The sequence below is a fragment of the Camelus bactrianus genome, chromosome 9 (genome assembly GCF_048773025.1).
Source record: "Camelus bactrianus isolate YW-2024 breed Bactrian camel chromosome 9, ASM4877302v1, whole genome shotgun sequence".
NCBI classification, from domain to species: domain Eukaryota; kingdom Metazoa; phylum Chordata; class Mammalia; order Artiodactyla; family Camelidae; genus Camelus; species Camelus bactrianus.
The window spans coordinates 36,044,051-36,070,674 of NC_133547.1; the positions used below are offsets into that span (position 1 = coordinate 36,044,051).

The following is a 26,624-nucleotide window of genomic DNA, read 5'->3' on the forward strand; positions in this document are numbered from 1 at the left end:
TTTTTTCTATCCGTGGTGCACTTTCCCATTTTCCCACTGGTGCTTCCTGGGATCAAATCCTCTCCCAGACAAACTGCCTGTGCTCAAATCCAGGTCTCTGAGGGAATTCAACCTAAAACAAGGGAGTTCCTTGTAAATGTATAGATTGTTTCAAATTTATATAAATTCCTGGCCAAAGCAAAATGAATTATTCAGACAATTGCATTATCATTGATAATGAATCTTTTATATTTGAATTGAATTAAGATAATTGATTTATTAGAAGAAAAATGAATCAGAATTTCCCTGTCAGTGGTTTTTTGTGTTTTTTTAATTGAATATATATAGCCATATAAAACTAAAAGTTCTGTCAACTAATCAGTCATTTATTTTCTAGTCATTAAACATATAAGTAATTGTATGCTTTTCAATATGCTGAATATTTCACATTATATATAAATATCTATTGTTATAAACGCCTTGTGTATTAATGTTAATTCCTTTTAACAAATATTACTAGAAAACGTTTGCAGTAGACCATTATATTCAGGTATATTAACTTACTAGCTATTTTAGGATTACTGTAATTTTATTGCTAGATATTAAAAGTGTCTGTATATCTTTATACTAAGTATAGATTTTTCTGCAGTGAACATTCTGAATTTTTTTTCCTAATAATAAAAATCCATTAAGTGTGAGACACTATACTTTCAGATAGGTAAAGGATATAATTTGACTTCAGGATTTGGAGTTAAACATTTGTCTAATTGTGATTTTACATATTTGGGGAGGACATCACTCTGATCATCCTAAGATTGTTAGAGATGTAGAAATTATTAGGACATAGCAGACATATGAATGGAATAAACTAGGACTTCAGTCTTCACTGTTTGTTCTTAGAAGTGTTTCATTTCTAGAGAAACAGCCTGCTGCTCTGGTTATCTTTTTCAGAGCCTGCTCAAATTCCATGAGGACTTCTTTTGGATCGCTTGCCACAAAGATTACGTTCTCTTTGGAGTTCAGATCCTACACATCAAAACACTGGAGCTGTTGCAAGTTTTCTCTCAACGGGGAAATATATCCCCTACAAACTAAAAGCAAAGTCAAAAGAGCAGTAAACAACTTTCTAACTCCCTTCTCCTAGTTTCCTTCATTAAAGAATATGACGATACTGTGCCTTCCTGAGAGCACGCTTCACCATTAATACTAAATCAGAGACATGAATATTGCAAATGTGAAATTACAGTTGGCCAGTTCTTACTGTCTGCTTGTTTGCTTTTTCTTGGTTCATGGCTTGTTTAAATATAAGCAAGAAAGATAAGCAGGAAACAACCTCAAGATTGTTTCTGGAACAAATATTTTCTAAATTGAATGATCACATGTTTCCAAGTAGATTAAAGATGAGCCTTTCTGGAATAATATAATCCAAGACTACAAATAGAAGCAAGTCACATCTTTTTTTCTTTTTTAAAAAAATTTAATTGTGTCTTATTTCACCTGCTCTTGAAAATAGGGAACAGCTGAGTTCTAAAATTGACTTATTACCATCTGTGTCTTCTTATCTGTACCCAGTTTGGGGAGAGTTATAGTGATGACTGCCAATATAACTGTACTTTCATCAAGTTCATTCATTTCTAATAATGATTTCTTGTTTTTTTATCTGCTGTTCATTTTGTTCATAGAGATTTATGACTCATATCTCATTCATAAGCCTACCTTTTTATTACCCAATGTCTTCTTTATCCTGTTTATTGTTTTTAATCTTAAACTCCACCTTGTCTAATATTAGCATCATTGCTCTGGTTTACCTTTTGTTTGCGGATGCCTGTTATCTGTTCATCTCTTCATTTTGACTTTTATTTTTCACCATGTATAGGTTGTGTTTTTTTGTAAACATCATTTTGTAAGCTACTTTCTTTTAACTCAGTCTGATAGTTTCCGTATTTTAATGGAAACATTTAGTCTAACATTATATATAATTGTTTTATTTTATTTTGCTTCACATTTATTACTTATATTACTTTATTGTTTCCTCATTTTCATTCCATCTGCTTCCTTGTCCAAGGTGTTCTTCATTTCACTTTCTTTTCCTTGCTGACAACTTCTGTTACCAATTTCCATTTATTAATCGCTAGATTTCCTTTCCCTGATCTAGTAATCGAGCACTCTGTAGCAAATATTTCTCAGTGTAAGATCCCTTCTATTTCCTTGAGCACAAATAAGGCAGATCTTTCTAATGTTCTTATTTTCAGTACTTTCATCTTTTCTCTTTTGATTTTACCATTCCCTTTGTCCATTCTGGAGACACTGTTGTCATTATTTTATTCCTTTCCCTCTCTTCACTCACCCTCAATATTTTGTTGTTATGGAGATATTCTGATACTAAGTGGAATTTTCCTTACAATAATGTCCTTTAGTTTCAAAAGCTCTTTTTCAGCTTTCATAGTTCCTGTGTCTGGGCAGTCTATCACTGTAAATGAGTATATCTCACAAGGTTCTTTGTTTCTTTCTTCTTTCCTCAGCTTGAAATCTTCACTATTTTGCATTTGATGTTTGATTAGAATCTTGTTTGTAAACTATTTTTTTCAAGTTTGGAGCATGATTGTGAATTGCTCAGTTTTGGTTTTTTTCCCCATTCCCTCAAATATCTTTGTACATTTCCTTTCTAGGTAAGTTGTTTTTCTTCTGTCTGGAAGCTTACGATGCTTTCTCTTCAACCTAAGACTTTTAATTAGGATTTGCCTTGTTATGCATCTAGCTAGCCTGGAACTCAGGGAGCCTTTTCAGTCTATAAACTAGTGTTTCTTTGATTGATAGTTTTACTGCTATTATGTGTCTAATTATTGCTTTCCTTTTATTAGTCTTTTTTAAAATTTTTTCTCCTGAATCTCCTGTGTATTAGGTCTCTTCAATCTACCCTCAAGTCTCTTTCTTATGATCTTTCCATTTTTGCACTGTACTTTGAGATAATCTGCTGCTCTGAATCTTCTAGGCTGCTAATCCATCTCTCACCAGGGCCCATCTTCGCCTCCTCACCATAAATTTATCTACTGAGATTTTATATGGAAAAATCATGGGTTCCTTAGGCATCAGTCTCTTGGGGGGGGGTGTGTTTGTGTGTGTGTGTTTGTGTGTGTTTTGAACTTGCATATCCTGACATTCTCTTATTCTTACAGCCAGGTTTTCAGTGGTTCTGTTTTGCTGCTGTGTATTACAGCAAGAATAATGTGTAGTGTTATTGTTCTGCCAACCCTTCCCTGACCTGGCTGCTTGGGTCCCTGGGAAGGGCTGTTGTTTTTGTTGTTATCTTGACTTACTTGACTCAGGTCTGGTTATTGAATTATTAAAATGAAAAGAACTCCGCAGCTGAAGAAAGATAAGGGGCTGCCGTCCCAGGGAATCTAGGAAGAGGCTGCCAGTCACCTGATAAGCACCTGGGGAAAATCCACTTGTGCTTTGAACCCCCGACCTCATCAAGCCTGACCTTGCGGCGGCCACGAGGGCAAGCCCACGCATGTCGCGGCCGATAGCGACTGTGTTTTGATGAGTCCTCTAAACTCTGAGAAGATTTTCTGTGGTTCGTATGTTTCCGTTTCCTACGCCGTATTGTTGCCTCTGTGCTTTGGGTCGTGTTCTCCGATACTTGGCCACTTTCTGAGGGAGGAAGCCCAGTGGTGACTCTTGTTTTCTATGTTGGGACCCCAACAGGGTTCCTGGCCTTACCTAAAAAATACGTGCTTGGAGGATCTAGAAGCTGGTTCCCTTCCTCTGAAATACTAGGAATTTTAAAGCTTTACAAATTTGGCTGCAGAGCAAGTATAATAAGTACTCTTTGGATTCTATCAATAGAGTGATTTCTCCCGTGAAATTTTAGCCATCATCTAGTTTCATATCCTTAGAAAAGGAGTTTCAAAGCCACTGATAAAAATTGGGCAGAAAGTAGCCATTGTCAGGGCTGCTGCTGCCTGCTGCCCTCTTAGTCATGTGTTCTCAGAACGATTGCAACCGTATATTTAGGAAGAACTGCTTAGTAAAGTCAAACATTGACAAAATAGGAATCTATAGAACCTCTACAGCTTTCCATGAGTATCTCTAAACTCCTGGTCCAGAGAAGATAAAACACACATTCATGAAATTATGGTGAGCCCAGAATGCCTAGATGACCAATTTTAAAACTTTTTATCTAGTTTCTTGTGGTTTAAAAACATCACCATCCTATTTTTATTTGTAATATGGAAATAAAATATTTTAGAGTGTATTATTTTCTACATTCTAGGGGCTTTATATGCATTGTCATACATGGTATAAACTTTATGGTAAGCCTGGTATGTAGCTCTGTTTTATAGATGTGAAATGAAAGCTTGCAGAAGTTCAATGCTCGACCTAAGGTTACAATGAACAAGTGGCAGGGCTGAGCATAACCACCCAATAGAAAGTAAAGTGACAACAGTAAACGGGAGGCCTTATCAGAATGCTATCTGATTTCTGAGGAAAGATATGATGTTGAGTCAAGAGTTACTAAAATTACATGTGCCTTTTCAACCTTACACAGCTGAAAGCAACTTACATTACTTCAAATGTCAACCTGCTTCTGGAGACACATGCTTTCTGGAAACAGGATTGCTTAATGAAGTACTTGGCTGCTCCATTTGTGACAAGTGCACTTGAAAATGTTGTGAAATAGGCATAGATTATGAACCTCATCACACCCGTGGCTATTAATGCAATGAGACGAGACAGAGCATGAAACACACACTAGCCATTCACATTGAAGGGGAAGTGTCATCAGTGCATCTGTGTGTGAGTTAATACAGTACAGCACACTCCTGGCCATGGAATGTCATGCAGTGATGGTGACTGGGATTGTAAATGCCTTAATCAAATATTATTTGGGAAGAACAAGTGCATGCTGTCACGTCGATGACAAGGTTTAAAAGTGTTGAGCTACATAAATTATGCTGCACGGCAGTCACAGCCCATTAATCCCATCACTTGTGTAATTATTTTGAATTGCCTTATTTGAACTACATTTCAATTCTGAGGCCTTTTATGAATCACAGGACATTGAAAAAGTAAATTAAAGTCAGCAGTATGTCTTTTTAATTCCATTTTCAGAAATATAAGCATATGTAAAAATATAAATTGGGTCATATTCACTTTTATGTATCTAAGGACAGAGCCATACTCCATTGTAATTTTGCTTCTCTCTCTCTCAAGTTTGAAATTTCTCTTTCTTTATTAGCAATTTCCCCACAACCTATGTATAAGTGCTTCAGTCATTTCCATATTTAAATGTTATCTCCTTAGATCTTGCAGGGTCTACTGTTTACAGGAACCATTCTCAAATACAATTCCCATCTACTATTATCACTGCCTCACCTCCCACTTCATCTTCAGTTGAAGATGTTACCCCCAAAGGGGAAAGGAAAAGACCCGAGTTCTTGGCACACCTGAAAGATAAGAATTCAGACAGGGGATGGAAGCACTGTATAGCAAAAGATTTTAAACGTTTTATTTAGCAAAGGGAAAGTACACCTCCAAGAACGGGAGGCGGGCTGAGCCGAGGGCGGACAGCGGTGGTCTTTGCCCTTTCTCCTTTGCCCCTGCTTAGAGGTGGTCTTTTGATTGATTGACAGCTCTTGCCCCTGGAGTGCTCAGTCATACTCGTTCCCCTTTGCACACATCCTTACCCATGATGCACACAGAAAAACCCGGGGTGGGCGGTGCCTAAACTGCAGTATTAATTATAATAGAATGAGCATTGGATGTCTGGTTGTGTCTTTATCACTACCGTGCAGTTACTGCTTTCTGGTTCTAACTGGTTTCTTGCTGGCACTCATTTCGAGGAAGTAAAGCCCCTTTATGCTGGAGGTGGGCATACCACTATCTTCTAGACCATCCTGTCTCTCTTCCACCTTATCTGCTCCATGCCCCCACTTATCTAACTACCTAACAAAAACATTTACCTCATACTTTTACTTCTATCTCAGACCTCAACCATTAAACTTAAACTGTTTTAACTAAAGTCAACAATCATTTCTTAATTAATTATTATGAGTTCTCTTCAATTCTGTGAGTCTTGTTTGACCCCTTTTGTATTTGACAATGATGGTCACTTCCTTCTAGAAAAATCTTTCTTCTTTGGCTTCCATGACTCTACTTCTACTAGATTCCTTTCAGTATCTTTGGTTATTCCTTCTCAGCCTTCTCTTCTTCTTCTTCTTCTTCACACTCTTTAAATATTTCTGTTTTCTAAGATTCTGTTCTTGCCCATTTTTTAAATCTTACCCTGCACTCACCCTGGGAAATTGTCTTCATGCCCTGAGTTTTCAGTAGTTGTTATTCAAACATGAACACTAGCCTACAACTCTCTGTGAAGTGTAGTCTCATTTATTTGCTGCCTGTTAGATACTGCCACCTGGGGGATCTTCAAAGTCAGCATGGCCCAAATAATTATTGTCTTTCCACTTATTGCTCCGTTTATTTTCCTATAATCCCCATCTTGATGAAAGGTTTCCCCATCAACCTACTTATTTAAGCCTAATATCTAAGACTCATCTTAAGTTTCCCACTTTTTCTACCTCCTTCACCATAAAGGTACCTCTACTGACTGCTTTGTCAAACTAACAGAACATTAGTGGATGTTTGCTTGTACTGGTCAATCTGTATTTTCACTAGCTCTGGATGTCATGACTTGGCCTTTTATACTAGTAGAAATACTTTTGTGCTAGGTAATTTTTCTTTCATTGTTTTCATGTTTTTTAAATTTTTGGTTAGATTCAGTGTATTAATAAATCTATTACTCTAATTCAGGTTTTACATACAGCATCCCTAAATTCCTTGTTAATTTTTCTCTTGATTGATTATATTTTATCAAGTATGCATTTTCCGAAGCTAACTCAATGTTTCCCAATATCTTGTTCTCTACCCAGTTTGAAAATGTCATTTTCCATGTGTATGCTTGTGTTTTTGGTTTTTCACAATTTTATTACACATCTAGGTTCATACATCTACCAACCCAGTCAGAATACAGAACAGTATCATCACCCAAAGTCACTTTAGTGCTCATTTATCATCACATTCACATACCTTTTTCCCTTGTCTGTCTTCCTGTTCCTAAGTCCTAGCAAGCACTGATCAATTTTCCATTTCTATAAATTTGTCATTTCAAGAATATTATATAAATTGAATCATAAAACATGTAAATTTTTTAACTCAAAATAATTCTCTTGAGATTCATCCAAGTTGTTTTGTGTATCAAGAATTTATGACTTTTATTGCTGTGTAATATCACATAGCATAGATATGTGCTATGTGTTTTAGTAATCAGGAGCTATAAGACATGTCATATTTGCTAAGTTTATTGCTATTATGATGGCAAGCTGCACTATGGGAGAAAATCACCAAATATAAAATAGAAAGAAATGTGAATCATATAAAAATAATTTTCAAATTATAGTGCAGTTATAAGGAAATATGGAACTATTACAGTTAAAATACTAGTTTTCAAACTAAAATGAACAGTTCTTCACCCCAGATCACTCTGAGTCAAATATAAACATAAAATAAGAAAACTCATTTCTTAATTTTTTTATAACAAGAGAGTGAAATTTAGGTAAGAATACTGTATTGCTTTTCTAATGCTATCTAACAAATTACTGAAACTTAGCAACTTAAAACAACCCTCTTTTATTATCACACGTTTCCTCTGGTCAGAAGGTCAAGTGGACTCACTTGGACTCTTTGTTGTAGGTGTTACAAGACCAAAATCAAAGTGTCCACCGGGCTGGGCTTTTATCTGGAGACCCCGGTGGAGGATGTGCTTCCAAGCTCACACAGGTTGTTGGCAGTGTTTGTTTCCTCGTGGCTGTAGATTTGAGATCCCATTCCCCTGATAGCTATCTGCCAGGCTCTGCTGCTTCTCTGAAAGGCGTCTCCATTTCATCTCACCTGGCCCCTTCCGTCTTCAAAGTAGCAATGGCTCATTAAGTCCTTCTCACTCTTTCTATCTCTCTGATTTCTTCTTTGAGACCAGAATGAGAAAACTTTGCTTTTAAAGGGACTCAAATTTCAGTTCTGTTCAGTGCCACTAACTGACAGTGGGGTTAACAGACACCTTATATTGGGTGAGGCTGTTAGTAAATTTTTGCTTTGCTAGTCCTGAGCCCTGAGAACATCTGCTGGTCAGCAAGACGTCAATCACTCTTCTGAGCTTGTTAAATGGATCTTAGCTTTAGGGCAATCAGCTACATCTGACATGAAAGGCAAGGCGATCTTTAGAAATCCTCAGGAAATTGCTAGGGAAAGATGGAAGTAGGTGGGACATCAAAAGATACTCTGAGCGTTCTATGACGGTTTGACAGGGATACGCAGCGGGTAGAATGTGAGACGCAGCGTGTTGGCCATTGCCCACATGCAGTCCCCTTCTCAATGCCCCCAGGTGTGTGTCCTGAGAGGGGAAGACAGGTCCTGAAAATGGAACAGTTAAACAGGAAAACTCCTGAGTGACTATAGCAAAGGCACGTGACTAATTATTTTGCTTAAGAAATGGAATATTGACCATGGTTTTTGTAGTGTGGGGAAAGAATTTGAATCTCTGAACTAGTCCTAGAGAGTCTTCTAACAAAAAATAAGCAGGTACAGTTCCTGTTACTGCTGTGGGGAAAAAGGTCAGAGGCTGCTGCATAGGAACATAGACTTAAAATGAGTCCTCATGGTCAAGCATATAGGGAGAAAAGTCATGTCTGGATAAAAAGAAGTGGGCAGTACACCTTTTAGTGGATGTAAGATGAATGAATTCCCTGAAAATACAACTAATAAACAGTCTGACTATGTTTTGAGCAAATGTTTAAATGGATTTAGGAGTTTTTAGTTGAACGTAAGAACTATGATGTATAGATATGCTTACCTCACTTCCTAGTAATGAACATATTAGGCTGAGAAAAGAGATCCAGAATTTCTAGATGATATAAATGAGAAATTAAAACTGAGGAAACAGAGAAATTCTATAAGTCCACCTTACTAAGAGTTTTAAAAAATTCCTAGGAGGGAAAAGAAAAAGATGGAAAAAACACAAAAATTCCAGTTTTTAATCTACTGTTTCTGAAAACTTACTTGTTTAAATAGGTTTCCAAGTAATGACAGTAGCATGTTAGTATTTCTCAACTACAGTAAAGTACCCACATGTGTCTTGACATAAAACAAAGCTACCTGAGTGAGTCAAAGCTATCCTGGAACGGCCCCTGTGCCCTATACATCCTACCTGTCACCCAGTGTGGACAGAAGCATTAGGGACCACTGAAATAAACGCCCACTCTTCCTAGATAATTTCAGAAAAGACAGTCTGGATACGTCATATCCTTGTTTACTTTAGTCACGAGAAATGGAGGAACACCTCCTGTGTCCACACCTGGGTCCAGAAAGGGGACAGAAACCACACCAGTTATTGAACAATGGGAATTCAATATACATAATAATTAACAAGGTACAAGTTAATGACATTGTTAATGAGGTAACTGAAAGGGTAGAAGAGAAAGGAAAGGCAGCAACTGTAGAAATAGTTATCTTCAGAGCTGAGGGAGCAAAGAGAAGGGGTTGAAATCACTCTTGGTAATTTAGGTCAAGTTCCTCTTTAAAATGAGGCTGTTGGACTGAATTGTGTCTAATGTCCTATGACTAATATTCTCTACAATATGTGCTTTGAAAGTCTGTGATTCCATAAATCATACTCAATTAATCCTTGCATGACAAAAAAATCTAGGGTTGTGTTTATATTTCAGTTTAAAGGTTGGCATATTAGGGTAATGCTATCTAATGTATGACATAAACCTCGAATTCTAATGGCCTAACCATTACTGAAATGTATTTCTTGCTCACTTAAAAGCCATAAAAAGATGTCCTTGATTATTGAGAGATACTCCTCTATTTACTGACTTAGGGTCCCAGGTCCTCTCATTTGTGGCTCCACTATTCCACCAGTCACTCTGCTCACCTGCATCAAACTGGGAGGAGAAAGAACATGTAGGATGTACATATGGGAAGTTTTTGTGGTCATGCCTCCAAGTGGTGCTCATTACTTCCACTCACATTCTATTGGTGGAAACTCAGTCATTGTCCAGCCTAACTGAAAGGAAGGTAGGAAACGTAGTCTAGCTATGTTCCCAGTAAGAAAAGAAACATACTTGGCAATCCCCTAACAATCTCTGCTACAGCTAGTTTTATGAAAAAGTCTCAAGAAGTGATATTTTGGAGTCTAAAATTTGTAAGTTAAGCTGCTTAATTAACTCTATTGTGTTTTTTTCCCCCAGACATACCAAAATTACTTTATTTTTAAAATAATCTATTACCTCTTTTAATAATTTTCTTTAAAATTAAGCATCTTAAAAATAAAGCATCAATTAATTTTGTCTTACTTGTATTCAAAAGTCAAATGATTTTTTAGTACCAAGTTACCACACTATGTTGAAATATTCTATTTATGTAGTCATCTCTCCTACTGCAGTTTAAGCCATTTTGCTCAAGGACTGTTATCTTTTTCATCTCATGTATCCGTAGTATCAACAAATGCAAAATGAAGCCATTTAAACTGTTAAAAAATGAATGACCTCAAATGAAGTAAATGTTTTAAATCTTCTAATTTCTACATTTTATAGAACATATGAAAGATTATTAATACTAGAAAAGGTATTTTGTTCAATGAGCACCATGTATAGGTGGGCACCATCCAATCCTTGGAGCACCAGAATAGAGCAAGAAGGCAGAGAGGGGGCAAACCCCATTCCTGAGATGCCTATCTTCTGCCCTGGGACACTGGTTCTCCTGGTTCTGAGGCCTTTCGTCTCGGATTGGGAATTATGCCATAGACTCCTCTGGTTCTCAGGCCTTCAGACTAGGACTGAGTTACCCTCCACTGACTTCCCTGGTTCTCCAGCTTGGAGACAGCAGGTTATGGGATTTCTTGGCTTTCCTGATCACATTAGCCAGTTCCTATAATAAATTTCTCCTCTCTCTCTCTCTCTCTCTGGTATGTTGATATGCATACAACGCACCAAAGAATCATTATACCCAATTTGTTTGTTTCTCCCCAGGTAGGGATCAAGACTGAACCCACTAACTCTTTCTGAGATTTCATCTTTACCCCCATTGTCTAAGGTCAGAAGGGGAAGTTCCACTTCCAGGGAAGGTGAATGAGAAAGCAGCCGGAGATGAGCAGCCAGTAGGCTCTGACCCTTGAGAGAAGGTGCAGACTATGGGCCTCTCCTGAGGGTGCAAGTAGGGAGCAGCCCTGGAAGGTTGAGGTGGGAAATGTAGAGTCCGGAGGCTTGAAGGGTGTGTTTTATCCAAAAGCTTTGTGGATTTTGGCAGAAAACTATTTTTGCCTTGATTTTTTCATATGTAAGATGAGAGGTTTGGACTAAATGATTTCTAAGGTACCTTCATTTCTAAATTCTGATAAGTGTAGTAGTTGAGAGCTTTTGCTCTAGAGAGAAAAGACCTGAATTTGAATAGTGACTCTCACGCTGTGAGTTTGGGTGAGTAATTTAATCTCCCTAAATCCTAATGTCCTCATTAACAAAATGGGGATTAGAATAGCACACTCCTTAATAGGCTAGCATACTGACTCACCTATAAAAAGAGCTGAATAAAATTCAGTTATTAAATTTTCCACTACTGGAGATCAATCTGTCAAACTTCTCATAAAGTAATGCTTTTTCAAACACCTCATTTATGGAAAGTCGGAAAATCAATAGGATTGTTATGAGGGTTAAAGGAGAGAATGCATATGAAATCTGTATATAATAAAATCTGTGCATTGTTGTTAATTGCATAGTGTTTATCCTTCAAGAAAATGGCTTTACTTGGTAATTACAAATTTACTCATCACGTTCTTCTTACCCCATACGTATGATGCGCATGATGCAGAGGGTTTCGTAAAGATCCAGCCTAACAGTTTGACTCAAAATGATTAATTTTTTTCTTCACTAGAATCAGAGACAAGGACTAATTGGGAGATACAAATGAATTGTCGTCTTTCATTCATACAGGGGAATGTTTAGATGTTAAAGTATATAGTCTTGGGAATAACAAGAAACCCTGCAAAACTGGTGGAAAAGTTGAGTGGGCCTTTTGGGATAAGTGACACCTCCCTAGCTGTAAGTGTTCACACTGATGGAGGGGGAGAGGGAAGGGAGGGGTGGCTGGGAGAGGGCCAGTGACCACAAGAAAGAGAAGAATACAAGTGCGAGACACACTGAAGGAAACTTCTGAAAGTAATTATAGTGATTTTCAGGCTGGAAACTTGGGTTAAACTAAATGAAATCCAGTCCCAATTCATGATTATGAAAACTAAGTGGAGTTTTAGGAAAAGCATTTGCAGGGAAGGTAATAATGAGATTAGCAAACCAGTGCTGCACAAGTGAACGAGCAGGAAAAAAAACAGGTTTATGCCAATGTTGTTTCTTACCTAGAATTAAACAGGTTTTTCAGCAAAGCTTTATCTCCACAATACTAAACTCCCAACTTTCAGTTTCCCTATTGTCACATCATAATAAATATTCACCAAACAGGGAATTTAAAAGAAATGCTGTGTGCGAATTAAACTGTACTTTCAAATCCCGGTTTTTGATACCCAGACATAATCTAATTTTGTTGCAGGTACCAGGTACTCTGAAGTTAGCTTTCACAGGAAGTTGAGATTCTCCTTTCTTTCTTGAACTCAGTGGAATCCTTCAGCAGTGTAAATCCCTTTGAAGTCAGGTCGATATGCCAATGTTGAATCAAATTTTGTGAACTTCAAAGCTCACTCTGTTGTAGAGGATATCCTGGTGAGGCTCGATATTGCAAAAAGAAATGAGAATACGACCTGAACATTTTAACTAACTTGGTTTCTAAAGTAGTTCGTGAGGTTTCTTCTTTTGTGAATAGTCATCTTTTTTTATAAGCTTAAAATATTTTAGTACAATAGTATTATTACCATCATATTCCAGAATTTTACTTTGTACTTATTTTATGCCATAGAAGTTTGATGAACTTACATTGTATGGGAAGTTTGCTTTTTTCTTACTTGAAAGAATTTTGGAAACAGCGTAGAATTTGGAATCTTCTAAGTTTCATGAGGTATGCATCCCTAGGTAAATTGCATTCAAAAATTAAAACATATTACTAAGTTTTTAGAAGAAATAGCAATGTATGTATAAGTGTTTAGCATGAAAACGTTTGGCTAAAGTCAATTTCCCTCCTTTGTTTTGTCCCCCTGGAACACTGAAAATTTTCAGGACCATGAATGCTCAGATTAGGTTATTTTGATTAATCACCCAGAGTGACAGATATATGGGCAACATACTTCTCCCTGTTGGGTTTAGATGAGATGCTATTATATTAAAATGTATTGTAGAGCCTTCATCAAACAAATCAAAAGCTATTATAAAAAATGGCACTAAGCCTTACAATACCACTTGAGAGCAAACAATTGTTACAAAATGACCAGATCCATTCTTTATCAAATAGGTATTGAGAGTCAATTCTGTACTAGGCAGTATCTTTGTCAAAAATAAAGGAAAGAAGCACCCCTGTCGTTGTGGAGCTTATGTTTTAACAGTGATGAGAAGCAATAAAGAGAAGAAGAAATAAATGATAGAATAGTAGGAAGCGCTATAGGAAAAAAAAAGCTGAGCAGTTAGGTGCATCAGCTGTGGAGGGTGTCCCGTGAAAGTAGGCTGAGTTTTACATAAGTTGGTAGCGTGAACCTTAGTAAGCCTGTGACACTTGAGCCAAGACTTGACACTGAGAGAGCGAGGGCAGGCTGGGTGGCTGCCTGGGGCCAGGGGAGGGGAGTCCACCTGAAGCAGAGGCAGTGACCGCGTGAAGATCCTAAAGCAGGAGGGGTGCCCTTCAAATGTCTGATGAGCCTGGTTTGCTGGAAGCGAGAAGGAGAATAGTAGGAGATGGGAAAGGGGGCTAATTGTGTAGGATCAATTAAAGCTCTTTCAAGAACTTTAAATTATACTATAAGTGAATTAGCAAAAGCCGTGGGTGGGATTTGTGGAGAAAAGGGAACTGTCTGGGCTTGTATTTTAGAAGGACAGCTCTGACTGCCACATTGAGAACAAACAGTAGAAGGCTAAGGATGGAAGAGGGAGAGCAGTAAGGAGACTACTGCCCTCAGCAGAGGGAGGGCTGAGAGCGGCCCCCTCCCGGGACAGCGTCAGCAATGCAGGAGGTGGGCAAGTGCGCAGATTCAGGGTTCTTTCTGCAGGTAGAACCACGTGCAGTCCTGGTGGGCTGCACGTGGGGTCAGAGGAAGCGAGGAGTCACAGACCACCTCTAAATGTGTCTTCTTCCTTAATGATAAAACCCAATTATATTTAAAAGACAGACACATTGGTAGGAACTTAGGTAGGCAGGCATCCCAGTTCTCCTGATTTGATCTGGCCCAAGCCGTAGCATTACCTTTCTGGGGTCATAGAGTGTTAATCAACCTACAATGAGAAGCTGATACCTTCAGATATAATTTGGGACAAAGTTAGTTCCTAATAGCTCATTTTGAATAAAATTCCACCAAGTGAATTCAAAGAAAATGTTCTCTCAGGTTTTTTTCTTTCATTAGTCTTACCAGTTGGTTTTTAATGAAATGGATAGGCGGTAGACAAAGAATTAAATGCACAGGGGAAACGTGAATTATTTGCCATGAAAGTGAAGTTTTAGGTCATTTTAATATAATGAAAAGTGTCTTTTGCATGGTATTGTATAGAATGTGTGAAATAAAATAGCAAAAGCAATTAGTAACTTTAAAGTCAGTTAATACTAAAATCAGAGTCTTACAGACTATCAAAAGCAGTTCAGTTCATAGTCATAGTGGTTAAAAACTGTTTTTAGAGCTATAAATATTTTGATTAAAACTCAAATGTTGAATGTATTTAGCTGTTTTTTGCTCATTCAGAAGAGCATGTCTGGAGATCAAAAGTCATTATGGAGATGCGGATAGCGTAAGGGGAGAAGGACTGCAGGACTGAGCATTCTAGTTACTCAAAAGTGAGGGTTCTGAGGACGGGAGTTGGAGTATGGCCGCACCAAGCCAGGACTGAAATGTGTATGCCCTGGGAATGGCATTCCTCCACCACATTAATATTATAATGAGAAAATGCCCATGTAGACTTTATATTAGACGTCCCTGGACATTTCTCATTTAAATGGGATAGATTGTCAGTCATAAAGCAAAATAAACTAAATACCTTTTAATATGTCTGTGATCTCTGGGAAAATACTAGTGAAGTGTATACAAAGGGACAAAGCCAAGGAAACGATTTCATAGAAACTAGCTATAGAGTAAAACTCAAGGAATTTAAAGTGGGACTGAAAAAGACAGTTATGATAATAACTTTCCAAAGTGAGATTCATTCTAATTTCAAAAGATGAATTAACACTTAAGTAAAAAGTGCCTCCAATTTATGGCCACTATTCAAGAGGACATTGTTGGGAACACTGGGTATGTGGTTACAATTTTGGAATCATCATATTTGTTATTAGACTGTCTAAAATTTTACTAGAGAGTTTATTTCCCTTGTATCCATCCATCTTTCATCTAATAAATATTTATTGACATGTAGTATATTAAGTTATGATGGGGATACTAAGAAAATAAGACAGTAAGGTATAACCCCTTTTCCAGTAAAAAGACATTCAGGGACAAAAATAATTCCCCAAGACCATGATATATATTATACATTCCTGTTTTTGGTGGATTTAAATTGAAAGTTACAGTCTTAACGAATGGATATTTTTCTATTACAAATCTGAATCCTTATAAAATTTGAAATTTCAGAATACTACTTTATTTGTTTACATTCATTCACTCAGTTTCATTTGCAAAACACCGTCTTCTTTTCTTTTTTCTTTTAAAGAAAAAGACTGAAAGTATGCCAAAATGTCAATGCCAAAGCAAAGAAATTTAAATGGTGGAAGCTGTATCAACTGTTTAGGTAAACACTATATATAATTGCTACTTTTTTTCTCCAGGTGTCTCATTTCCTTTAAATGAAAAATACATCATTTGCATGCATTTGCCTACACTGGCGTGCATCTTCATAAACAAGTTTTATTCAAAAAATATACTGTACCTCTAAAGCTTTATTTTATTAGATTTTAAATCTGTGAAAGGACAAAGCTTTTCAATTCCATGGGATGTCAATTAGCTGCCTCCTGGGGTTCTACCCTCGTAGCCAGCTGAAGCACCACAGCTTTGAAAATTAAATGGGGCCATTTGCTCTGGTTTGAGTTATAACCCTACGCCAGGTAAACCACAAGTGACCGATTCTTTTTTGTTGTCTACAGGAAACTCACTTTATTTTTTAATTTTATTTTTTTATTGAAAAGTAGTTGATTTACAATGTCAGTTTCAGGTGTACAGCAAAGTGATTCAGTTATACATATAACATACGTATATATACATATGTTTTCAGATTCTCTTCCATTATACCTTATTACAAGAAGTTAATATAGTTCCCTGGGCTATGCAGTAGGCCCTTGTTGTTTACCTATTTTATATATAGCAGTGTGTACCTGTTAACACCAAACTCCTAATTTATTCCTCCCCACCCCTTTCCCTTTGGTAACCACAGCTTCTTTTCTATATCTGTGAGTCATTTCTGGTTTGTAAACAGAATCTGTATCTTTTTTTAGATTCCACATATAAATGATATCATTTGATATTTGTCTTTCTCTGTCTGACTTACTTCACTTAGTAAGATAATCTCAAGGTCCATCCATGTTGCTGCAAATGGCATTATTTCATTCTTTTTATGGCCGAGTAATATTCCATTGTGAATATATATATATATATATATATATATATATATATATTCCACATCTTCTTAATCCATTCATTTGTCAATGGACATTTAGGTTATTTCCATGTCTTGGCTATTGAAAATAGTGCTGCCATGTATATTGGGGTGCATGTGTCTTTTTGAATTGTAGTTTTCTCCCGATATATACCCAGGAGTAGGATTCCTGGGTCATATGGCAAGTCTATTTTTAGTTTTTTAAGGAACCTCCATACTGTCCTCCATAGTGGCTGTACCAGTTTACATTTCAATCAACAGTGTAGGAGGGTTCCCTTTTCTCCACAGCCTCTCTGGCATTTATTATTAAGTTATACAAGAAAGGTTTTGCATTTCTTTTGTGGGATTGATTTTTCACAGTTGGCTACTGAGAATATTATTATAAAGTGCCATTTACAATCTTTCTTAATATAATATTTGGTAATTTACAGTTCTATTCTCAGGGACCTGAAATTTGACATTTATTGAGAAGTTTTTGTAATTGTCTCCTGGCAAAGGATTACATTATTTGAGAAGAATAAAGCCAGTTCTGGTTTTTAGATTGCTGTGTGACTATGTAAACATATTTTGTAAAGTGATAAGATATATATGTTAAGTAAAGAATGACAGCCAATTTTTTAAATCTACCATCTTACCTCCCATGTGAGTTAAAAGTCGTGTGCATACTTCACCCGACTGAATCAGTTGTGGAAGCAGACGGCTACTGCAGACACACAGTGTTTGAGCCCCAGGCCCCCTTTCTCACCAGCAGATCTGTAACTCTTTAGGCATTAAGTGTGACGGCAACACCTGCTTCTTTCTTCATAATTGTCCTTTCCTTAATAATGACATTCATTTGCAATATCATACGATATACAACTTTGCACACAATAAGATATAGAGTTGATTAAAAAATGGAGATGATGGAGTTTGGTGCTACTATACACTGTTTAATAGAGTATGAAACTGGGGTGAATCTCAGTTCTGATTCTCATTGCACAGATTACTTAACTCTTGACATGATTTCAAAGGTTTAAAGCCAATAAGCCTGACCTTGCCTTCAGCGTGTATAAGAGACAGAAGCAGCACATGTTCATACTTATAGCCAAGGGACAGGAGGCAAAGACCCTACGACTCGTTTCCATTGTTTGCTTACACAATTTTCTGCTGACCAATTTAGATCATACATCCAGTAAAAGTGAACACAAAGATAATTCCTCAGTGTGCATGGGGTTATTAGAGATGGGAAATAGAAAAAAAAAAAAAAAAAAAAACTCATGCCCTTAGTCCTTTTCGTATTTAAACAGAAACCTGAAGAACACAGGCATGTGAGAGTCCTTTCCACTTCACAAGTCGGCCACAGCTGTGTCCTCGCCATGCACTGGGCATGGTAAAACACAAGGAGATGGCGTTCATTCATCTTCATCAAGATAACCAGTTATCCATTTTTAAATTAATTAATTCCAACCAGATATTGTTTGCTATTCTTAAGATACCATCCTGAACAAGCAGAGAGATTCCTGCCCTCCAATTGCTTAAAGGAATTAGTAGAGGGTAAACTGAAGGATAAACAGGGGCCATACTGATTTATAGGGACTAGATTTTATCAAGCAGATGATAAATAGTCACTGGAGGCTTTTAAGCAAGATGTAACATAATTTTATTTTTCTTAGAGAAAGATAAAATCTTGTACCTATCTTGCAGATGATAAACAGTCTTCAGAGTATTTAAAACAAGAGAATAACATACTCAGATCTGCACTGCAATAAAAATGTACTCAGAAGTGGTTCGGAGATCGAATGGAAGGAAGGCAAAACTGGGCGGTGTCGAGTTGGGAGGGATTATATTCATAGTGTTAGAGTAATCCTGGGGGTAGAGGATGAGGGAGTTTGAAAGAAGTTACTTCATTTGCATTATATTAAGGAGGTAGAAACAGGAGGGTTTCCGTACCCGATAGGATCTATGAATTGGTGAGGAGGTAGGTGAGAACAAAAGAATGGGTTGGGAGAAGCTTGGGAATTAATATGACAAGATTGTGTTATACCTGTTATCTCTCACATTGTAAACAAACAGTGAAATTCTAAACACCAGTTCTTTAATCAGCTACCACTTTTCACTGTCCCCTTTTGCAGCACAATTCCTGAAATGAATTATCTGTGCCTTCTGTCCCCAATTCTTCTCCTCCCTCTCCTGTTCTACCTTAAACTATCAAATCAAACTTTCATGACATAATGTTATGGAAACTATGATCATCAGTGTAATTGATAGCAAGTTGCTAAATTAAATGGTCAAGCCTCAGTCTTCACTTTGCCTGGCCAATCAGCAGCTCTTGGCACAGCTGATTATTTCTTCACTTTCAATAATGTTTCTTCATTTGCGTTTCAGGAACTCATGTTCATTTTATTTTCTCCTGTCTCACTGACTACTCTTTCTCATCTCCTTGATTGGTTTCTTCTCTTTTCCTCCTCCTAATGCTCCAGGCTCTGTTCTTTTCTCAATTTATATTCACATTCCTTATTACTTCATCCAAGTTCATGGCTTTAAGTCTCATTTATATTGCTAATTATTGCCAATTCATATCTCCAGTCCAAACTTATTGTCTGAACTCTAGATACCTGTTCAGCTGCCTCCTCAACGTCTCCACATGGACTTTTTATAGCCATTTTAATTCAAAATATAATTCCTAATCTGTCCCTTCCCCTAGCCACTCGCTACCACTTTAGTCCACTTTATTTACAGCATTCTTCATCTCAGTTGATTTCAGTTCAATTTCCCAGTGGCCCAGACCAAAAAAGCTAAAGTCATTATTAAGTCTCTATGGCTCCCATGTATCATATCCAAGTCATTAGCAAATCTTGTTATTTCTACCTTCAAAATATTTCCAGAATCCTGTTATTTCCCATCTCCAATGCTACATGTGTGGTAGAAAGATTTTCTTCTCTCATGTGCATTGTTGCATTGCATCCCAGCTGGATTCCTCCCTTTCACCCGGCCCCTGTAAAATCTTTTTAAAAGAAAGCAAAAGTGAACCTTTAAAAAAAAGTAACTGAGTCATGTAACCCCCCTCATCAAAACTCTTCAATGGTTTCTTATTTCGCTAAAAGCGAAGTCAAAGACCCTACACAGCAATCAGAACTCCACATAATGTGAAAACCTTAGGACCTTTCTGCCTTCATCGCCTACAGCTCTTCCGCTCCTTCACTTCACTTCAGCAACATTAATATATTTTCTATTCTTTGAAAATACAGGTATGCTTCTGTCTTAAAGACTTTGCTCTAACTATTTCTAATTCCTGGATTCTTCTCCCTATAGTTACCTGCTTAGCCAGCATCCTTACCTTGTTGATGGCTTTGCACAAATTTTAACTTCTCAGTGAGGCGCATCTTGACAACCACACAGCAGCCCTACCTAAGAAGAAGCAGTTAGGGGGGAAAAGGAAGAAAACCCAGAGTGTGAGATGCCAGAAAAACTTTACCAAGAGACCATTTTTTTAAAAAAATTAGTAAGGAACTAAAAGTGACGAAAACACAAGGCCATGTAAGATAAGGACTAAATGAATCAATCTGGTTTAGTAGTAAAGTGCTTGTTTGTGATCTTGGCAGGAATAGCTGATCTGAATTGGTAGATGAGAAATCTAGAGTGTGCAGTATCCTTGTTTCTGATACACCAACAGAATTTATTCAAAGATGCCATTGTTTAAGGTGTTACTGCACATGTTCAAAATACGGACGATCTTACCCTGTGTGGGTGATAGTTATTTCAGAAAAAGTCCATAGCCGTGGCCCGCAGCCCTGCTTTCCCTCTTAGCCTTGGGTTCAGCCTACTGTGCCTTCAGAATGAGAGACCAACTGCTGTCTACTGTTGTTTCTACTCTACTGATAATGTTATGTTGCTTGAATTGTATGCAGAGTGTTCTTGAAGAATTACTTTTGTGTGTCTTATGGGAAAGACATGTAGGGAACGTAAAAGACGCTTTGGGAAAGTAACTTTGAGGGTTTATATTGAGCATCCATACTCAGTATCACTGTGACCTCCCTTTTATCTAGCAACCTTGAAATTTTAATTTTTAGATTTATCTGTCCATTTTACATTTAAATTTTTTCCTACTTCTGTATCCAAGAATGTATCAAATAAAAATGTTTTACTGAGATACTCAGTAATCAGTATTTACTATTTCTTACTACATTTGGTTTTTGCAAGGTCAGCAATACTGTTTCAGATTTGAAGACTTGGACTAAGTTGCTTTAATTGCACCAGAGTATCAGAAATCCAATCATTAAAGTCTGTATTTTTCATTAAAGTACATCCTTAATTTTAAAAATAACATAAACTATTTGCCCACTCAGTACTGAATAGAACAAAAAAAAAAGAGGCTGACTATAGAACACTTTTAAAGAGATATAACCACCTGCGTACAAGCTAACAACTTCCAAGTTATTAGCCATCTGGTTGCAACATCTGTTGCCCATTGATTGCCAGTGTTCATTTGCATGGTCTGGATTACTCGGTGGGGTAAAGAAGAATTTCCCTCAATAGAAGAGAATCATTCTTTGGACAAGAGTATACATATAACAGTGTCTCTCTTCATCGGAAGCTCACAATTTATTGCTGCATTTAATTATTTTCTGTTTGGAGTAATAATCTGATCTGTCCTACTTCTCTTGTCCTATCTTGGTGATGACAGATTAAAATCATTATGGAGCAATCAGTAGCTCAGGCACACAAAATGGAGTGGGGCAGCCTTTGAGGATCTGGTCTCTGATATGTTTCTACACCACTGAGAATTTGAACTTTCTGAACTGTACCGAACCACAACCTCCCCAAAACACCACCAGTTTTTTTGTTTGTTTGTTTGTTTTAAGAATATCTGCTAGCTGCAAACTTGTGGCCTCAAGGTTTCCCCCTTGCAACCACATAACTATTTCAAACCCCAATCAATCCTTGCCTAACAAGCACCCTTACTTCTTGCCAGCTCCAGTCATAATTCTTGATAAACAACTTACATAACTAACTGCAGTTTTTGACTTCATAAGTTTTCTCCATCTTGTAGTCCAGAAGAACAATTCACACGCTTCTCAAATCTGTTACCTGAGCTGCAGCCATAACAAACCCCAAATAAACACCTCTTTGTCTAAATCATGTCTTCATTTCTAAGAATTTTGGTTAACATTGGATTAGAAACCTGCCTAAGGCTGCCCACAGGTTAATTGATATGCAATTACTAGATTTCTTATCAATAAACAACCCTTGAGCACTTCCTCTGTATCCAGTGGTGAAAGAAGATGTAGGTAGGTAGAAATGAGCAAGACAGAGTCAATTCCTTCTGTTAGGGGAATAGACAGTCATCTATAGTGCAAGGTAGGTTGTAGACATAGGAAACTTTGTAGTCAGTAAAGTTTACTGAAAGCATTTTAATGGGAAAGTGATCTGAACATGACAACGTTACAGAGTTTAAAATTTTACAAGATAGTCAAGATGTAGGGAGAGAAGCTAAAACCTATTGTAAGATAAATCAGTTCCTGTCATCCTGGAATCTTGATGTTGGATTCTTGGTCTCTATCTCTGCCCTTTGTCTGCAGGTTCTTGGTCAAACAACGACTTCTTTATCTCAACATGGTTTCCTAATGCTTCAGATTTGCACATTTTTCCACTTTTTTCTGCTTCAGGCCAGGGGAAGCTACTTTCTATGGTTTTTATTACATTTTATTTTATTTTTTAAACACTGGCTGTCAATGTTAGATTAAATTATTTCACTTTTTCCCACATCAATTAAATTGTCTTTGTTAGAACCACTGATGTTCCCTACCTAAACATTCAATCCTAAATAAATTCCCTGCACTTGACCTAGCTTATTTGAGCCTTATTTACAATGCTTGGTGTCTATTCCTCCTACCCTCTGTCCCAGAAGAATTCTTCTTTCTGCAACAGCCCACTTGACTTTCAACTCAAACTGTTGCCTAGAATATTCAACTTCTCTGCTCATCAAGCAGATTCCTGGTTACTTACAGTTTTTAGAATCATATCTGACATGTGGCTTGAGACTTTCTGATCCCCATGTCTGATTCATTCTTTGTATGCTGGTGACCTGCCCCAGGTTTTACTCCACACTAAGAAATGTGTTACCTCCCATGTCCTTACCATGAAAATGCCTGGTATACGAGCCTACAGAAGCCATTTTTCACTAAGAAGAAACCTTCAAATCATCACTTCGCCATTGTAGTGCTTCTGTTTTCTTCTTACCCCCAAGATTAGCTCTTGTAGAGCTATTTCAGAAAGCTCTGTTCCAGTGTCAAACATATTTAATTTACTGATTTTGCTCTTTCAAGGATAATAAACTCAAATGACTTTAGAAAGGTTATATACTTATGTGAAGTCCCAATACATAAGTTGATGAATAAAGGTGTATCTCTTCTATATATTCAAATACAACAACAACAACAAAAAAAAGCTTCCAGCAATGTCAGAATAATTTCTCCCAAGCAAATGTTCCACTGAGAACCACCAAGAAAAATATTTTGCAAAACCTGTTTGAAAGCTTTGTCAATCTACCGTAAGAACCTGTGGGTCCAAAACTCTAAGAGAAGGAAAACACAGGAGCTGAGCCTGAGATTTGACCCCATTTTTCAGCTGTGGAGTTTGCCATTTGATAATACAGCTGAAAGCTGAAGAGTTAAAAAGAACTTAACAGTTTAAGTGGGCTGAGTGGGCAAAAGTTGGAATTTAGGATTTGGCAAGAAGGAGATGCCCTGATGAAAAAAACAAAAACAAAAACGCCAGGCCTTTGGAAAGGATCCTGAAAGCAACATCCTAGGAGTAAGTAGGCAACACTTTGAATCTGTTCAGTCCCTAATTGAATTAATATTATCCAATCCAAGACTATCTGTCTTACCAGAAGAAAAGATAAACACTTTAGGAGGAAGTAACTTCACAAATTTTATATACACTAATTCAACTATAATGTTCATTATTCAATTTAAAAAGTAATAGTAATGAGGCACACAAGAAAGCAAGGACTGACCATGTATCAATAGAAAGAAAAAGAAACAGTGGAAACAGACCTACAGTAGATTTAGACATTAGAGTAATCAGAAAATGACCTCTAGAATGTGGTTAATGGTAAGGAGAAAAAATTGTAGATAACTAGGAAATATTAAAAGAGAATTACATGCAAATAATAAGGTTAATAAACACAATAAGTGAAATTAAAAATTAGATAAAGGGTTTTACAAAAGATGAGTGATACCTGAAGGAAAAATTGTTCAACTGTTATATAAGTCAGAAGAAAAATGCATGACTGAAACAGAGCTAAAATGATGAAAAATCACAAAAGAATAAGGTATATTAGGAACATGCTGAAAAGAAAAAAAATTCCATAATTGGAGTCCAAGAAGGAGAGGGAAGACTAAATAGAGAAGAACCAATATTTGAATTTATAAAGGTGGAGATACTTTTAAAACTAATAGCATCCAGTCACAAGTTTGAGAAACTCTATGAAACTCATGTAGAACAAACATGAAACCAAAACAAAAACAAAAACAAAAACAAACAAATCTACTCACCCAATAGTAAAAGTCTGAAAGCAAGACAGAGAAAATCTTAAAAGCATGTATAAATAAAGACATACTGAATCTAAAGATTAACAACTGACTTCTTAACATAGACAACAGAAGATGGGTTATGATTATTCATGTGGGTTTATTTTAAAATAATGGATTAACACTACATTTATGAAACCTGAGGTTGTCTGGATCTTAAGCATATGTTCTTTCTACCATATTATTGTAGGAAAATTCATTCATTTATGATCTCCGTCTGGTAAAAAATTTCTTTAAACCTGACCTTGAAGTCTCATTTTTGACGCTATAGGTCTTAAATACTTTTAAGTCCCTTATGTTAACTTTCTTACTAGACAATATAAAGGAAAAGTCACATTAGGACGATACACTAATGTTTATTTTATGTCTGTGGTGAAACTTACAATGTATTGAATTTTTTAATGTTAGTATGAACCAGTAGAAAGAACTTAAGTTTTAGAGCTGAGTAAATGAAAATTGACACCTTCTAGGTTTTTGCCTAACTGTGATTCTGGGTATTCTATCTCTCTTTTTTTTTTTTTTTTAGGAGTTTTGGTTTCTTTATTTTAAAACAGAAATTTCTTAGAAGATAAAATGTATGTATAATTTAAATGTATTTCATTTTCCCTATGAAATGTTAAGAAATAATCCATCATATAAACAGTTCTTTGTTTATAAAATTTTATTTCTATTACTTGCCTAAATTTGAGAACTGAAATTGTTTTATGTTTATTGTTTTTTCTTTTGTTATAAAGCAATGCATTTTATTGTAAAATGTGCACAATATACAATGAAGAAAATAAAGACAATTCATAATTCTACTACACACACACTTGCACACTGCTCTATATTTATTCTGCATGTGTTTGTATACATTAATACACATTTATATACATATATCTATACACATGTATGTATATTTATGTATGCATTTAACCCTTGACTGATCAGATAAGATACATCTTTTGTTAAATTTTCCATCTTGTGAATTCAACTACAATTATTTTATCTAGGTTAACATTGGGAGAACTGATTTTCAATCTGTATACACAGGGCTGTTCTCTGAGCCAATATCTGTACTGTGCCAGCTTTAAAATATTCATTATTGTCAGATGTATGCACCCACACAATGCTGAATTTTAATAGTCTCTATTGCAAAACTAACCAGTAACCCATAGAAAATTTCCAAACTGTTCTCAGTCTTAATTTCTTCATCTATAGAAGTGGGATTAGTAATACCTGTCTTTCAGTTGCTGGGTATTTAGAAATATCTCTTGTAAATCACCAAAGTCTTATTGAAGGACGTCATAGAGGATGTGACTGCTGGTTGACCTGCAAGCTGATCCTAGGGAGTCAGAGGTTCCTTACCCCTCCTACCTCTCACCTGTCATTGGAATGTACGTTCTGCCTACTATTCCCACACTAGAAGCTATTTCAAGAATGCAGCCTTTGGGGAAGTAATGTGTAAGCAAAAAATAAAAATGCAATTATTAAAATCTACAATGAAAGAAGATTATTGGCAACTGTACAGAAATATTCTTAAAACTGTGGAAATACTATGATGAATTGTATGCCAACATAGCAAATAACATAGATCAAATGCACAAATTCCTAGGAAGGCAAAGACTAAAATTAACCCAAGACGAAAGAGAAAATATGAATAGACCTAAAACAAGTGAAAAGTTTGAGTTAAATTAATCACACACACACACACACACACACACACACACACACACACACACACATACACACACCAGCCAGGACCAGAAGAATTCACCTGTGAATTCTACCAAACATTTAAAGGAAATTAACATCAATCTTGACAAAATTTTTCACTAAATGGAAAGGGAGAGAATACACTTTCTAACGTATTTTATGAGTTCTGATACTAATGACATCACAAGGAAACTACAAGCCAATATCTCTTAAGATTATAGATGCAAAAATTTTTAAATACTGGCAAACCGAACCAGACACATATTTTAAAAGATTATACACCATATCCAAATGGTATTTTTTCTGGGAAAGTAAGGCTGGTTTAATATATAAAAATCAATCAATGTCATCTATACCATATTAATAGAATAAGGAGAGAAAAATCACACATGGCTACCTCAACAGATCCAGAAAAAGCATTTGACAAAATCCAACATCCTTTTATGATTAAAAAAGAAAACACTCTACAACTTAGGAAACCAGGAATAGAAGAAAACTTTCTCAAAATGTTAGACGGCATGAAAGAAAATCCAAGCTA

The 26,624-nt window shown here is 36.4% G+C and overlaps 1 long non-coding RNA gene across 1 annotated transcript in view; it reads left to right on the plus strand.

Moving 5' to 3' along the window:
• The window catches only part of LOC105068857 (uncharacterized), a 149,124-nt gene extending 123,021 nt beyond the window's left edge, over positions 1-26,103 (plus strand). Inside the window, exon 18 of the long non-coding RNA XR_012509157.1 lies at positions 931-26,103. This is a non-coding gene — a long non-coding RNA (uncharacterized LOC105068857). The remainder of the gene's footprint in view (positions 1-930) is intronic.
• Positions 26,104-26,624: the final 521 nt, after the last annotated feature.